The sequence below is a fragment of the Oryzias latipes genome, chromosome 3 (assembly GCF_002234675.1).
Source record: "Oryzias latipes chromosome 3, ASM223467v1".
NCBI lineage: Eukaryota > Metazoa > Chordata > Actinopteri > Beloniformes > Adrianichthyidae > Oryzias > Oryzias latipes.
The window spans coordinates 3,598,835-3,613,205 of record NC_019861.2 but is presented as its reverse complement, the minus strand read 5'-3'; positions in this window follow the sequence as shown (position 1 = coordinate 3,613,205).

Here is a 14,371-nt window from a genome sequence, read left to right as displayed (position 1 = left end):
AAAAGATGGGTGGGACTCATTCACAAAATCTCACTAAAAAGAAAGACGGCACATTGGTCAGGTCCAGAAAACTTTTCATAAAGTTTGGAAGTATGTGGAAAGTGAGGATCAGACATTAATCAAGTATTTTGATAAATTGGTTAAAGATTATGGATTTCATGGAAAGTTAAGCAGCTTCAGAGTGCAGGACAGAGCAGAAGGGGGAGCAGCTTCTCAGATCAGAGTGCGCGTGCCCGAGCCTGCAGACAGGCTGATGAGAACTCGCAGAAAGGAGGGGTGATTTCTCCGTTGTAAGCAGGTGTAACAGCTTTCTCTGCTCTCCGAATAATGATAGGACGTGTTTTAGTGTGTATTTTAGTGTTTAGGACATGGACAAAGGTAGATGTTCAGAAAAAGCAATAGAAAGTATCATTTCTTACAAAGCAGATGTGGATCATTTTGTGGAGGACACACCTCCCTCTTGTATAAACATGATCAGACTCGGGTGGCTGGTGCAGCCTTCCCTTTTTTTAGTTCACTCTCCCTGCTCATAAAAAGTTTGATCGCAGCCTTCTGACCCCACTAATCAGGTCCCTGCATTTCTGCTTGTAAATCTGGATTGACCCCTTAAAAGCATTCCTGAGGATCTGTGGTTCACACACTCGCCTCACATTTTTTTTTGGGACATGTCTGCTAATCTTTCTAAGTTTTAACTCTCAGGGCAATAAGTGTGGTAAAACTAAACTCCAGCTGGCCCAAGCACAGGTTAAATTTTTTGGGACATTTAGTTTCTGTTTCTAGCAAAAATTATTTCTCTCCCTGGACCTCACCACCTTATCTGATCAGCCCCCCACCTTCACTCACTCGCTGTAAGCTGCAGCTGCTTGCGCGGCTGATAGTTGAAACAATGTCACCTGTGATTCTCTTGTGCGAAATCTCCAGAATCACGTGCAGTATGCTCCACTCCCTTCCGTCCAAGCATTACCATTAGTCAAACTGTTATCAGCCTGTTCATGCTGCTGTTGAAATGAGACGCAGTTCTTGTCTGTTTCACTTTCAATGTGTTTTTTTTCACAATTTTTATTTTTTAATTTTTATTTATTTTATTTTTTTCCTGATTTTTTTTTTTTTTTCTACTCTCATGCCTGGCTCTACTGACACCATTGATGATTTACATGATTGTTTGAAGAAAGCTGTGAGAACAAAGGAAAACATTGGGTCTGCCTCCAGCTCTCTCCTCCCCACAGACTCTTCATCCCGACCAGAAGGCCCCTGTTGGTGACCTGCTTTACTCGAAGGCCATTCAACGGACTGATTGGTCACAACGGTAGTGGACAGGACCCTTCAAGGTTCTCCTCCTCATGCCAACTGCAGTACACATTGCTGACTGACCCTTCTGGATTCACGTAAGCCACTGTAAATTGCTGAGAGCCTATGAGACTGACATTTTGAGACGCATCCCTGGTTGAAGTCCAACTACGAAGCCGCTGCAGTGTGACACTACTCCTGGCGAGGGGAGCTCCCTGGTGTGTTTCCTCTAGCGCTGCTCTCTTCCAGCTACAGTGAGCTTCGAACCAGCTAACATGGGTCCAGCTGTTGCTCGTGGTTGAAACTGGTCTTTACAGATTTATTTTATTGTTTTCCTTTTGTTTGATTTGATTTTTTTTTTTTTTATCTTCTTTATTTCTTAATTTGTTTCTTGTTCTATGTAAATTTAATTAATGATTTTGTGCCGAGGTTTGGACTGGTGATGCATGCGTATCCTTAGTGATGGCTGCTGAGGGGCACAGAGCCGTTGATGAGTTTTGCCCTCCCTGACTGCCCAATGAAGGTTTCCTACAGATGGTATAAGTTTAGCCCTGGAGGTTTTCGCATCAACACTCATGTATCACCTACCGCCTCTGATATGCTCATTTATTCACGCTGATTTTATGTTTTCTTTTGTAATTACATGTACCTCTACACTTTTGTTTTCGATGCAGAGCCGATATGCTGCCTATACTGAAAATCTTCGTGAAATGGTATATGGTTGATGATGACAGGAGTTCTGCTGACTTTCCATATATAATTTTGATATGACAAACAGGGGGGTATGTGAAGAATAGTTAGAAACTGCCTTTAACTTTTATTATACTAATGGTTTAAACTTAATTCACTGAGCATGTATTGTCATCTCAAAATTATATTACATTTGAAGAAAGCACAGCCAAGCTATTGTTTTCACAGTTTATTCTCATCCTCCCTTTTTCTGTGACTGTGTGATCTGCTGAGCAGGCCTCAGACTTATCTTCACTTTAGCCTTGGAGCTTCTCTCCACCAGTAACCTGTGGGCGTGTTTTTCCACGTCCATCGGACGATCTTCTGAATATGCAAAATGCAGGGTTTTTATACCAAGCCCATCCCTGAGCTCGTTGGTTCGGACTTTGAATGTACCATGTTCATGTCTGTCCCCTTCGTGTTTGTGCGAAGTAAAACCTCCACAAAAGCTAAGTTTTGTCTCTGAGTCGTTATTCATTATTTCTGTGTGTAAGAAACTGACGGGGTTACGAACTAAAATTTAATACAGTCCTTTCTAGAAAATCCAGTTTCTTCACAGGGTCAGATAAGATAGCACAAGGGTTAAAAGAGCTGGTTTATATGTGCTCATGGGGGAGGAGTCAGACCTGAAACTGCATCTACAGCAGTGTTCTGAGACTCAAACAAACCAAACCAGTTTGACTTCGGTCGTTAATGGCTGAAAGAGATGATCAGGTTGGGGAGGGTAGCCACTGTCTCCCCAACTCCAGCTGAGAACAAAGGACTCTTAACGACCTGAAACCAATGTAGTCTACGGAAACAATACTATCCAGCTTCAGGTCTGACTCCTCCCCCATGAGCGCATACAGTGGTGGACAAAATTGTTGGTACCCCTCAGTTAAAGAAAGAAAGTCCACAATGTTCACTGAAATGACTTGAAACGTTCAAAAGTAACAATAAATTAAAATTTATTGAAAATTAAATAATCATAACAGGGCTGGAGAAAAATGATGGTACCCATAACTTAATATTTTGTTGCACAACCTTTTGAGGCAATCAATGCATTGAAACGGTTTCTGTATTTGTCAATGAGCCTTCTGCACCTGTCCACAGATATTTTGGCCCACTCCTCATGAGCAAACTGCTCCAGTTGTCTCAGGTTCTCCAAATGGCATGTTTCAGCTCCTTCCACTGATGTTCAATGGGATTCAGATCTGGGCTCATGGAAGGCCACTTCAGAATAGTCCAACGCTTTTCTCTTAGCCATTCTTGGGGTTTTTTGGCTGTGTGTTTTGGATGGTTGTCCTGTTGGAAGACCCATGACCTGAGACTGAGACCAAGCTTTCTGACACTAGGCAGCACATTTCTACCCAGAATGCCTTGAGAATCTAGAGATTTCATTTTACTTTGCACAACTTCAAGACACCCTGTGGCAGATGCAGCAAAGCAGCCCCAAAACAGAACTGAGCCTCCTCCATGTTTCACAGTAGGGACCGTGTTCTTTTGGTTTTATGCTTCATTTTTGAGTCTACCAACATAGAGCTGATGTGCCTGACCAAAAAGCTCCAGTTTTGTCTCATCTGTCCAAAGGACATTTTCCCAGAAGCTTTCTGGCTTGTCAACATGCATTTTTGCAAATTCCAGTCTGGCTTTTTTATGATTTCCTTTCAACAGTGGTGTCCTCCTTGGTCGTCTCCCATGAAGTCCACTCTGGCTCAAACAACCACGAATGGTGCGATCTGACACTGATGTACCTTGATCTAAGAGTTCACCTTTAATGTCTTTGGAGGTTGTTTTGGGCTCTTGGATACAGTTCCAACTATCTGTCGCCTCAATTTGTCATCAATTTTCCTCTTCCGGCCACGTCCAGGGAGGTTGGCTACTGTCCCGTGGGTCTTAAACTTCTGAATAATATGTTCCACTGTGGTCACAGAAACTTCAAGCTGCTTAGAAATGGTTTTATAGCGCTTACCTTTACCATGTTTGTCTATAATTTTGTTTCAAATGTCCTGGGACAATTCTCTCCTTTGCTTTCTGTTGTCCATGTTCAGTGTGGTACATACCTTTTCACCAAACAGCAACGTGACTATTTGTCTCCCTTTAAAGACTGACTGATTATGGGTTTGAAAACAGCTGTGATGTCAATGAAAGGACATACCTGAGTTCATCATGACCCTCTGGGCAATTAGTTCTCAGTCTCTTATGGAGGGACCATCATTTTAGTCCAGCCTATTTCATTAGTTTGTTTTTTAAAATAATTCTGTTAATCAACAACTCAAAAGTAATGGCTGATTTGATTATTTGATTTTCAATAAATTTTAATTTATTGTTACTTTTGAACGTTTCAAGTCGTTTCATTGAGCATTGTGGACTTTCTTTCTTTAACTGAGGGGTACCAACAATTTTGTCCACCACTGTATAAACCAGCTCTTTTACCAGCTAATGATCATCTGATCATTTTGAGCATCTGGACTGCTCAAACCTGGATTAAATTTTGATTTAGATAGTAAAGAATACATTAAAACCATTTCTGATTTGTGAAAATGTGAAATAATATCATAATAGCATAATCCTATTATCATCCTAAATTTTAATATAGGTGGTTTTTATTGTCATTTTTTTTCTAGCTACTTTTAGAAGATGACAGCGCTGTGACCTTGGAGGAAGTGTTAATGTTTGCTGCAGGTGTGCCACGTGTTCCTCCTGCTGGAATGAGTCCTCTGCCACATCTTCACTTCCTATGTTCCTCAACATCAAGATAACCAATGGTGAATACCTGTGCCAACATTTTAAAGATTCCTCTTTTGGACTCCTATAGTGCCTGTAAAGCCAACATGGACTTTGGAATCAATCAAGAAATCAAGAATTCCCCTGCCTTTGGGTGCTTTTAGACCAATGATTTTTTTGTTGTTGTAAAAGTTAATGTTGCCACACCCAGTAATATTTCAGGGCTACAGCATCTGTTATACTTTCTGTTACACTTTGAAACACAAGTTCTAATGCAACATTTTTATGTACAGTAATGCTTTGTCAGCTTGTTCTGTAATAAAAAAATACTGAACTACAGACATTTTTGTAAAGTGTAAAGTACAGAAAGACCACTTAGGAAGCTGTGTTCACGCCGAACGTGATTCGCGGGGCAAATTTTCGTCTACCGCCTCTCCTTTGCCGTGCGGCAAAGTCTCTGCTCGCCGTCAGTCTAAAAAATGTCTTTCAGAGCTTGTAGCTACTAGTTGCACACACATGTGGGAGAAGCTTTAAGCTAAAGTTTTTAGCCTGATGGCTATATAATGGACCGGTGTCTGTGTTTATCATATCTCGATTACAATGCGTGGGAGACGCAGGTGGTGTTGAGAGATCATGGTCATTTATTATGAAGAGTTCTACAAAAGCATTGGCAATCACGTCATTCATTCAGGGTTCATGAGCCAGGGAGCTCCATCAGCTCCATCAGCTTCCGGGCTGCTTGGTGGCTGGCAGACCGTCATGGAGAGCTGCCTGACCGCCGCTTCTGGTTCTGCGTGTTTTTAATTGTCGCTATGAAAATATGAAAAATATTTGTACGTTCGGGTTTACGGGATGTCACAATGATCAACCACTGAAGTGTTCTAGGTATAGTTTTAAAGGTAACGCAGATATATGCGTAGCTGCAGCAGAAGACATAGAAATTTGCTTTTTTCATTATTACTGGATGAGAAACAGACGTGGAGGACACAGCTGCTCAAACTGTGAGACGTGAGGAGCTACAGACCCTCAAAGTCTTTATTCGGATTATGACGAGAGAGGATCCATTATTTATTGTTTTTTTGTGTGTTCTTTTTTAAATGTATCAGTATATTTTTCCTGAATTTTTGTCTTTGAAAATCATAGTGTTATTTGGTCATTGCTTTATTTCATAAATAATGTTATTTATTTTATTAAAAGGATCATGAATGAATGAAACTTTATTCATACAGCACTTTCCAACTCCTTGAAGGTACCAAAAGGCTTCACGATAAAAAAGAGATCTAAAATGGGAACAAAATTTTTAAACTCAAAATTCTAGAGTATTCTGTTTTAGAATATAATAGCAGGTATCCCGGGTGTCTCCATCTATCTGGATGATGTGGTTGTACACGCACCCACCATGACACTGCATGACGCTCGTCTGGCGCAAGTTTTTCAACGTTTTGAGCAGCATGGCGTTAAACTAAATGCTGGGAAGTGCGTGTTTGGTGTTACAGAGGTTGAGTTTTTGGGTTTCAGGCTCTCACAGGCAGGAATAGCTCCCATCATGTCTCACACGGAAGCCATTCTGTCTTTGCCAGATCCTCAGTCACCAGCCCAGCTGTCCTCTTTCTTGGGGATGGCTGCCTACTACCTTAGATTCATGCCACATTTCTCAGACTCAACAGCTCCTTTACGTGGCTTGCTTCGGAAGGACGCACGCTGGGACTGGACCCCAGCCTGCCACGAGGCTGTGCGCGTCATAAAACAACAGCTCACCTCTCCTCCCACTTTGACCCATTTTAGCCAGATGGCACCCACGTTGGTCACCTGTGACGCCTCTGGTTTGGCTCTTGGTGCTGTGCTGTCCCAGATCCACGAGGGGGTGGAACGACCAGTGGCGTTCGCTTCCAGGGCTCTTACTCCAGCTGAGCAGAAGTACTCGGTGGGGGAGAGGGAAGCACTGGCTTGCCTGTGGGCATGTGAACGCTGGCATGTCTATCTGTATGGTAGGGCTTTCACCATACGCACAGACCACCAGGCTCTGACGGCATTGTTGGCGACTCAGGGGTCTGGACACAAACCCATGAGATTGCTGAGGTGGGCTGACCGGCTAAACCAGTACAACTTCCGCTTGGAGTTTATGCCAGGGCGTGCTAACACGGTGGCAGACCTTCTGTCCAGAGCGGTGTCGGTGACAAAGGAAGCAGGCGAGGTCACTCGAAACACAGAAAATGATGACGACTTGGTGCACATTCTGCACGGGCCCCTCAGCTCCGTAGTTACCTTGACTGAGCTGCAAAAGGCCTCTGCTGACGATGAGACTTTTGCAACTCTCCGCATTTACATCCAGGATGGGTGGCCAGCCAAGGTGGATGATAACCTACTCCCCTACTACCGTTTTCGGAATGAGCTTTCCTGCTGGGGGACAGTGTGCCTGGCTCGCGGCCATCGAGCAGTTGTCCCTGAGACCCTTAGATCTAGAGTGCTTCACATGGCGCACGAGGGGCACTTAGGGGTGGTCAAAGTGAAGCAACGGTGCCGCGATACAGTGTGGTGGCCTCACATAGACTTAGATGTTGAGGAGCTGGTACGTAACTGTGCCTGCTGCCTGCTGAGTGGGAAGACTGGTCAGCCAGCTACGGCACCACTCAACCCAGCCCCGTGGCCTTCATCACCTTGGGAACACATCCAGATAGATCTCTGTGGAGAACTCCATGGTGCACCTGCTCATGCCCGTTACCTCCTGGTTGTGCATGACCTGCATTCCAAATGGCCGGAGGTTTTTCAGCTTAGTTCCGTTACCACACACACCATCATCGGCCGCCTGGAAGAGCTGTTTGGACGGTGGGGGCTTCCCAGCGTGGTTACTACAGATAATGGGCCGCAGTTCATCTCAGCTGAGTTCACCGAGTTTCTGAAACAACGCTCCATCAAGCACATCAGAACAGCAGCGTATCATCCGGAGAGTAATGGAGGGGTGGAACGGCTTAATAAAACCCTCAAAAATGGGATTCGTGCCTGCATGGAAGAAGGGAATGTTTTCAGCGAGGCCCTCAACCAAACTCTTTTGAGCATTCGAGCGTCAAAGCACTCCACCACTGGGGTATCTCCGGCTCTGCTCATGATAGGACGCGAACTGAAGCAACCTCTGGACTGTTTGAGGGCACAGCCTGTCCCTCCACATGGCACTCAAGGTTTGCAGAAAGTCAGGGCCCGGGTCATAAGTTCACAGGCTCGGATGAAGAGGCAATTTGACGACACACATCGAGTGCAGACCCCTTCACTAGCTGTTGGGGATTGGGTTAGGATTAAACGGGCCAACCGCCAGCACAAATTGCAGTCGTACTGGTCAGACCCTCTCCGGGTCACTCAGAAGCTGGGTTCAGTCACCTACAGACTAGAAAACGGGACGCGGTGGCACTCAAACCGTCTGCACAAAGTCCCAGCCCCGACAACACCTATGTCATCTCCCGCAGCAACCTTGGTTTGGCCGGCTGGGCCGGGGACCAACCGGCCTCAGGGAGGTGTGCCACTCAGGCCTGAAGCGGAAGTTCAGCCAGCACGGCCACAGAGGATAAGAGGCCCACCTATCTGGCACAGAGACTATGTGACTGGGTGATGGTGACATTGGGGTGGGAGAGTTGGAGTTTTCGTTCCAGTGAAGGAGGGGAAGAAATGTTATGTCTGAAAGTGTTCAGATTAATGTCATGTTGGTTGCTGTTAAAGCAACGTTAATAAGAAGTGAGTTACTGCGCCTTTAAGAGCTGAAGCTCTTTGACTGCAAAAGTTGAGATAAAGATGTTGGGGGGTTGGGGGTTAAAATAAAGGAGTTTGGAGCAGCAACGCGGCGTGATCCTTGTCTCGATGCAGACGCAACAGTTACGAACTAAAATTTAATACAGTCCTTTCTAGAAAATCCAGTTTCTTCACATTTGGTCCTTCTGAGCCGGCCGACTGACGCCCTGGACATCGCTGGAACCCCTGGGGGGGGTTGCCTGAAAACCGCATGCGGTCTGAGATCACAGCCTCAGCATTGACACATCCGCCTTCAGGATCAGCGGCCCTCGCCCCGGATCCAGTTTTGCCCTCGGCCACGTCGGACCCTCATCAAATAACGAGGTTCATTGCTTGAAGTGAGTACGCCACACAGAAAGTCTGTCCTCTCTTTACTTGTTAGGGCCTTATGTTGACTGTGTCTGTGTCTTTGTGTGTGCGTGCATCGACTTTGGGGGAAGAATAGAGACACGGCTGCAGCCTGACTGCTGCGCGGGCACGCTGAACAGAGCGGCGCTTGCAGTCAGGGTGCTGCGCGTGCCCGAGTCTGAAGTGTAGGTACCGCCGCGTGTACCGACTAATAGAGCCTTCAGTAGGCTAAACGTCCTGTGTGGACGAAGAAGGGACTGTGTGTCCAACGACAGGACTGTGTGTCCAAAGAAAGGACTGTGTGTCCAAAATTTTTGCGTTAAAACGTCTTGTGTAGACGAAGGAAGGACTGTGTGTCCAACGAAAGGACTGTGTGTCCAAAATTTTTGCGTTAAAACGTCTTGTGTAGACGAAGGAAGGACTGTGTGTCCAACGAAAGGACTGTGTGTCCAACAACAGGACTGTGTGTCCAAAATTTAGTGCTGAAGGTCCTGTGTGGGCCGCACATGGAATAAGCGGAGCTCCGGGGAAAATATGTGTGTGTGATGCTTCTCATGCCTCTCTGTCTGTGTCTGAGTGTGCTCTCTTCGACAGCTCCTGTGGTGTGTGCTCACTTTGATTAATGCCTCGTTCTAAAACAAACATAGTGACTCAGTTGACAAATAATTAGGTTTCTTTTCTGATTCTCCAAGCTTTTTCTGCTGATTAGATTCAGCGCTGGAGAATCCATAAAAAGGGTTACTGGGGTGGGAACTCTGGTTTGTGATTGAAATTGAGACGCTGGTTCTCAGGACAGCCACATCCGCAAGGGATTTAGCTCTTGTAGAAGCATGGTGTGGTCTATGAATCCCTGAGAACGTTGTGGCTGATCGTCGATCAAAAACCTCAAAAAGATGGGTGGGACTCATTCACAAAATCTCACTAAAAAGAAAGACGGCACATTGGTCAGGTCCAGAAAACTTTTCATAAAGTTTGGAAGTATGTGGAAAGTGAGGATCAGACATTAATCAAGTATTTTGATAAATTGGTTAAAGATTATGGATTTCATGGAAAGTTAAGCAGCTTCAGAGTGCAGGACAGAGCAGAAGGGGGAGCAGCTTCTCAGATCAGAGTGCGCGTGCCCGAGCCTGCAGACAGGCTGATGAGAACTCGCAGAAAGGAGGGGTGATTTCTCCGTTGTAAGCAGGTGTAACAGCTTTCTCTGCTCTCCGAATAATGATAGGACGTGTTTTAGTGTGTATTTTAGTGTTTAGGACATGGACAAGGGTAGATGTTCAGAAAAAGCAATAGAAAGTATCATTTCTTACAAAGCAGATGTGGATCATTTTGTGGAGGACACACCTCCCTCTTGTATAAACATGATCAGACTCGGATGGCTGGTGCTTTATTTTTTAATTTTTATTTATTTTATTTTTTTCCTGATTTTTTTTTTTTTTTCTACTCTCATGCCTGGCTCTACTGACACCATTGATGATTTACATGATTGTTTGAAGAAAGCTGTGAGAACAAAGGAAAACATTGAGTCTGCCTCCAGCTCTCCTCCCCACAGACTCTGCATCCTGACCAGAAGGCCCCTGTTGGTGACCTGCTTTACTCGAAGGCCATTCAACGGACTGATTGGTCACAACGGTAGTGGACAGGACCCTTCAAGGTTCTCCTCCTCATGCCAACTGCAGTACACATTGCTGACTGACCCTTCTGGATTCACGTAAGCCACTGTAAATTGCTGACAGCCTATGAGACTGACATTTTGAGACGCATCCCTGGTTGAAGTCCAACTACGAAGCCGCTGCAGTGTGACACTACTCCTGGCGAGGGGAGCTCCCTGGTGTGTTTCCTCTAGCGCTCCTCTCTTCCAGCTACAGTGAGCTTCGAACCAGCTAACATGGGTCCAGCTGTTGCTCGTGGTTGAAACTGGTCTTTACAGATTTATTTTATTGTTTTCCTTTTGTTTGATTTGATTTTTTTTTTTATCTTCTTTATTTCTTAATTTGTTTCTTGTTCTATGTAAATTTAATTAATGATTTTGTGCCGAGGTTTGGACTGGTGATGCATGCGTATCCTTAGTGATGGCTGCTGAGGGGCACAGAGCCGTTGATGAGTTTTGCCCTCCCTGACTGCCCAATGAAGGTTTCCTACAGATGGTATAAGTTTAGCCCTGGAGGTTTTCGCATCAACACTCATGTATCACCTACCGCCTCTGATATGCTCATTTATTCACGCTGATTTTATGTTTTCTTTTGTAATTACATGTACCTCTACACTTTTGTTTTCGATGCAGAGCCGATATGCTGCCTATACTTAAAATCTTCGTGAAATGGTATATGGTTGATGATGACAGGAGTTCTGCTGACTTTCCATATATAATTTTGATATGACAAACAGGGGGGTATGTGAAGAATAGTTAGAAACTGCCTTTAACTTTTATTATACTAATGGTTTGAACTTAATTCACTGAGCATGTATTGTCATCTCAAAATTATATTACATTTGAAGAAAGCACAGCCAAGCTATTGTTTTCACAGTTTATTCTCATCCTCCCTTTTTCTGTGACTGTGTGATCTGCTGAGCAGGCCTCAGACTTATCTTCACTTTAGCCTTGGAGCTTCTCTCCACCAGTAACCTGTGGGCGTGTTTTTCACACGAGGTCCATCGGACGATCTTCTGAATATGCAAATGCAGGGTTTTTATACCAAGCCCATCCCTGAGCTCGTTGGTTCGGACTTTGAATGTACCATGTTCATGTCTGTCCCCTTCGTGTTTGTGCGAAGTAAAACCTCCACAAAAGCTAAGTTTTGTCTCTGAGTCGTTATTCATTATTTCTGTGTGTAAGAAACTGACGGGGTTACGAACTAAAATTTAATACAGTCCTTTCTAGAAAATCCAGTTTCTTCACAGGGTCAGATAAGATAGCACAAGGGTTAAAAGAGCTGGTTTATATGTGCTCATGGGGGAGGAGTCAGACCTGAAACTGCATCTACAGCAGTGTTCTGAGACTCAAACAAACCAAACCAGTTTGACTTCGGTCGTTAATGGCTGAAAGAGATGATCAGGTTGGGGAGGGTAGCCACTGTCTCCCCAACTCCAGCTGAGAACAAAGGACTCTTAACGACCTGAAACCAATGTAGTCTACGGAAACAATACTATCCAGCTTCAGGTCTGACTCCTCCCCCATGAGCGCATACAGTGGTGGACAAAATTGTTGGTACCCCTCAGTTAAAGAAAGAAAGTCCACAATGTTCACTGAAATGACTTGAAACGTTCAAAAGTAACAATAAATTAAAATTTATTGAAAATTAAATAATCATAACAGGGCTGGAGAAAAATGATGGTACCCATAACTTAATATTTTGTTGCACAACCTTTTGAGGCAATCAATGCATTGAAACGGTTTCTGTATTTGTCAATGAGCCTTCTGCACCTGTCCACAGATATTTTGGCCCACTCCTCATGAGCAAACTGCTCCAGTTGTCTCAGGTTCTCCAAATGGCATGTTTCAGCTCCTTCCACTGATGTTCAATGGGATTCAGATCTGGGCTCATAGAAGCCACTTCAGAATAGTCCTACGCTTTTCTCTCAGCCATTCTTGGGGTTTTTTGTCTGTGTGTTTTGGATGGTTGTCCTGTTGGAAGACCCATGACCTGAGACTGAGACCAAGCTTTCTGACACTAGGCAGCACATTTCTACCCAGAATGCCTTGAGAATCTAGAGATTTCATTTTACTTTGCACAACTTCAAGACACCCTGTGGCAGATGCAGCAAAGCAGCCCCAAAACAGAACTGAGCCTCCTCCATGTTTCACAGTAGGGACCGTGTTCTTTTGGTTTTATGCTTCATTTTTGAGTCTACAAACATAGAACTGATGTGCCTTACCTAAAGGCTCCAGTTTTGTCTCATCTGTCCAAAGGACATTTTCCCAGAAGCTTTCTGGCTTGTCAACATGCATTTTTGCAAATTCCAGTCTGGCTTTTTTATGATTTCCTTTCAACAGTGGTGTCCTCCTTGGTCGTCTCCCATGAAGTCCACTCTGGCTCAAACAACCACGAATGGTGCGATCTGACACTGATGTACCTTGATCTAAGAGTTCACCTTTAATGTCTTTGGAGGTTGTTTTGGGCTCTTTGGATACAGTTCCAACTATCTGTCGCCTCAATTTGTCATCAATTTTCCTCTTCCGGCCACGTCCAGGGAGGTTGGCTACTGTCCCGTGGGTCTTAAACTTCTGAATAATATGTGCCACTGTGGTCACAGAAACTTCAAGCTGCTTAGAAATGGTTTTATAGCGCTTACCTTTACCATGTTTGTCTATAATTTTGTTTCAAATGTCCTGGGACAATTCTCTCCTTTGCTTTCTGTTGTCCATGTTCATTGTGGTACAAAACTTTTCACCAAACAGCGACGTGACTATTTGTCTCCCTTTAAAGACTGACTGATTATGGGTTTGAAAACGGCTGTGATGTCAATGAAAGGACATACCTGAGTTCATCATGACCCTCTGGGCAATTAGTTCTCAGTCTCTTATGGAGGGACCATCATTTTAGTCCAGCCCTATTTCATTAGTTTGTTTTTTAAAATAATTCTGTTAATCAACAACTCAAAAGTAATGGCTGATTTGATTATTTGATTTTCAATAAATTTTAATTTATTGTTACTTTTGAACGTTTCAAGTCGTTTCATTGAGCATTGTGGACTTTCTTTCTTTAACTGAGGGGTACCAACAATTTTGTCCACCACTGTATAAACCAGCTCTTTTACCAGCTAATGATCATCTGATCATTTTGAGCATCTGGACTGCTCAAACCTGGATTAAATTTTGATTTAGATAGTAAAGAATACATTAAAACCATTTCTGATTTGTGAAAATGTGAAATAGTATCATAATAGCATAATCCTATTATCATCCTAAATTTTAATATAGGTGGTTTTTATTGTCAATTTTTTTCTAGCTACTTTTAGAAGATGACAGCACTGTGACCTTGGAGGAAGTGTTAATGTTTGCTGCAGGTGTGCCACGTGTTCCTCCTGCTGGAATGAGTCCTCTGCCACACCTTCACTTCCTATCTTCCTCAACATCAAGATTACCAATGGTGAATACCTGTGCCAACATTTTAAAGATTCCTCTTTTGGACTCCTATAGTGCCTGTAAAGCCAACATGGACTTTGGAATCAATCAAGAAATCAAGAATTCCCCTGCCTTTGGGTGCTTTTACCAATGATTTTTTTGTTGTTGTAAAAGTTAATGTTGCCACACCCAGTAATATTTCAGGGCTACAGTATCTGTTATACTTTCTGTTACACTTTGAAACACAAGTTGTACTGCAACATTTTTATGTACAGTAATGCTTTGTCAGCTTGTTCTGTAATAAAAAAATACTGAACTACAGACATTTTTGTAAAGTGTAAAGTACAGAAAGACCACTTAGGAAGCTGTGTTCACGCCGAACGTGATTCGCGGGGCAAATTTTCGTCTACCGCCTCTCCTTTGCCGTGCGGCAAAGTCTCTGCTCGCCGTCAGTCTAAAAAA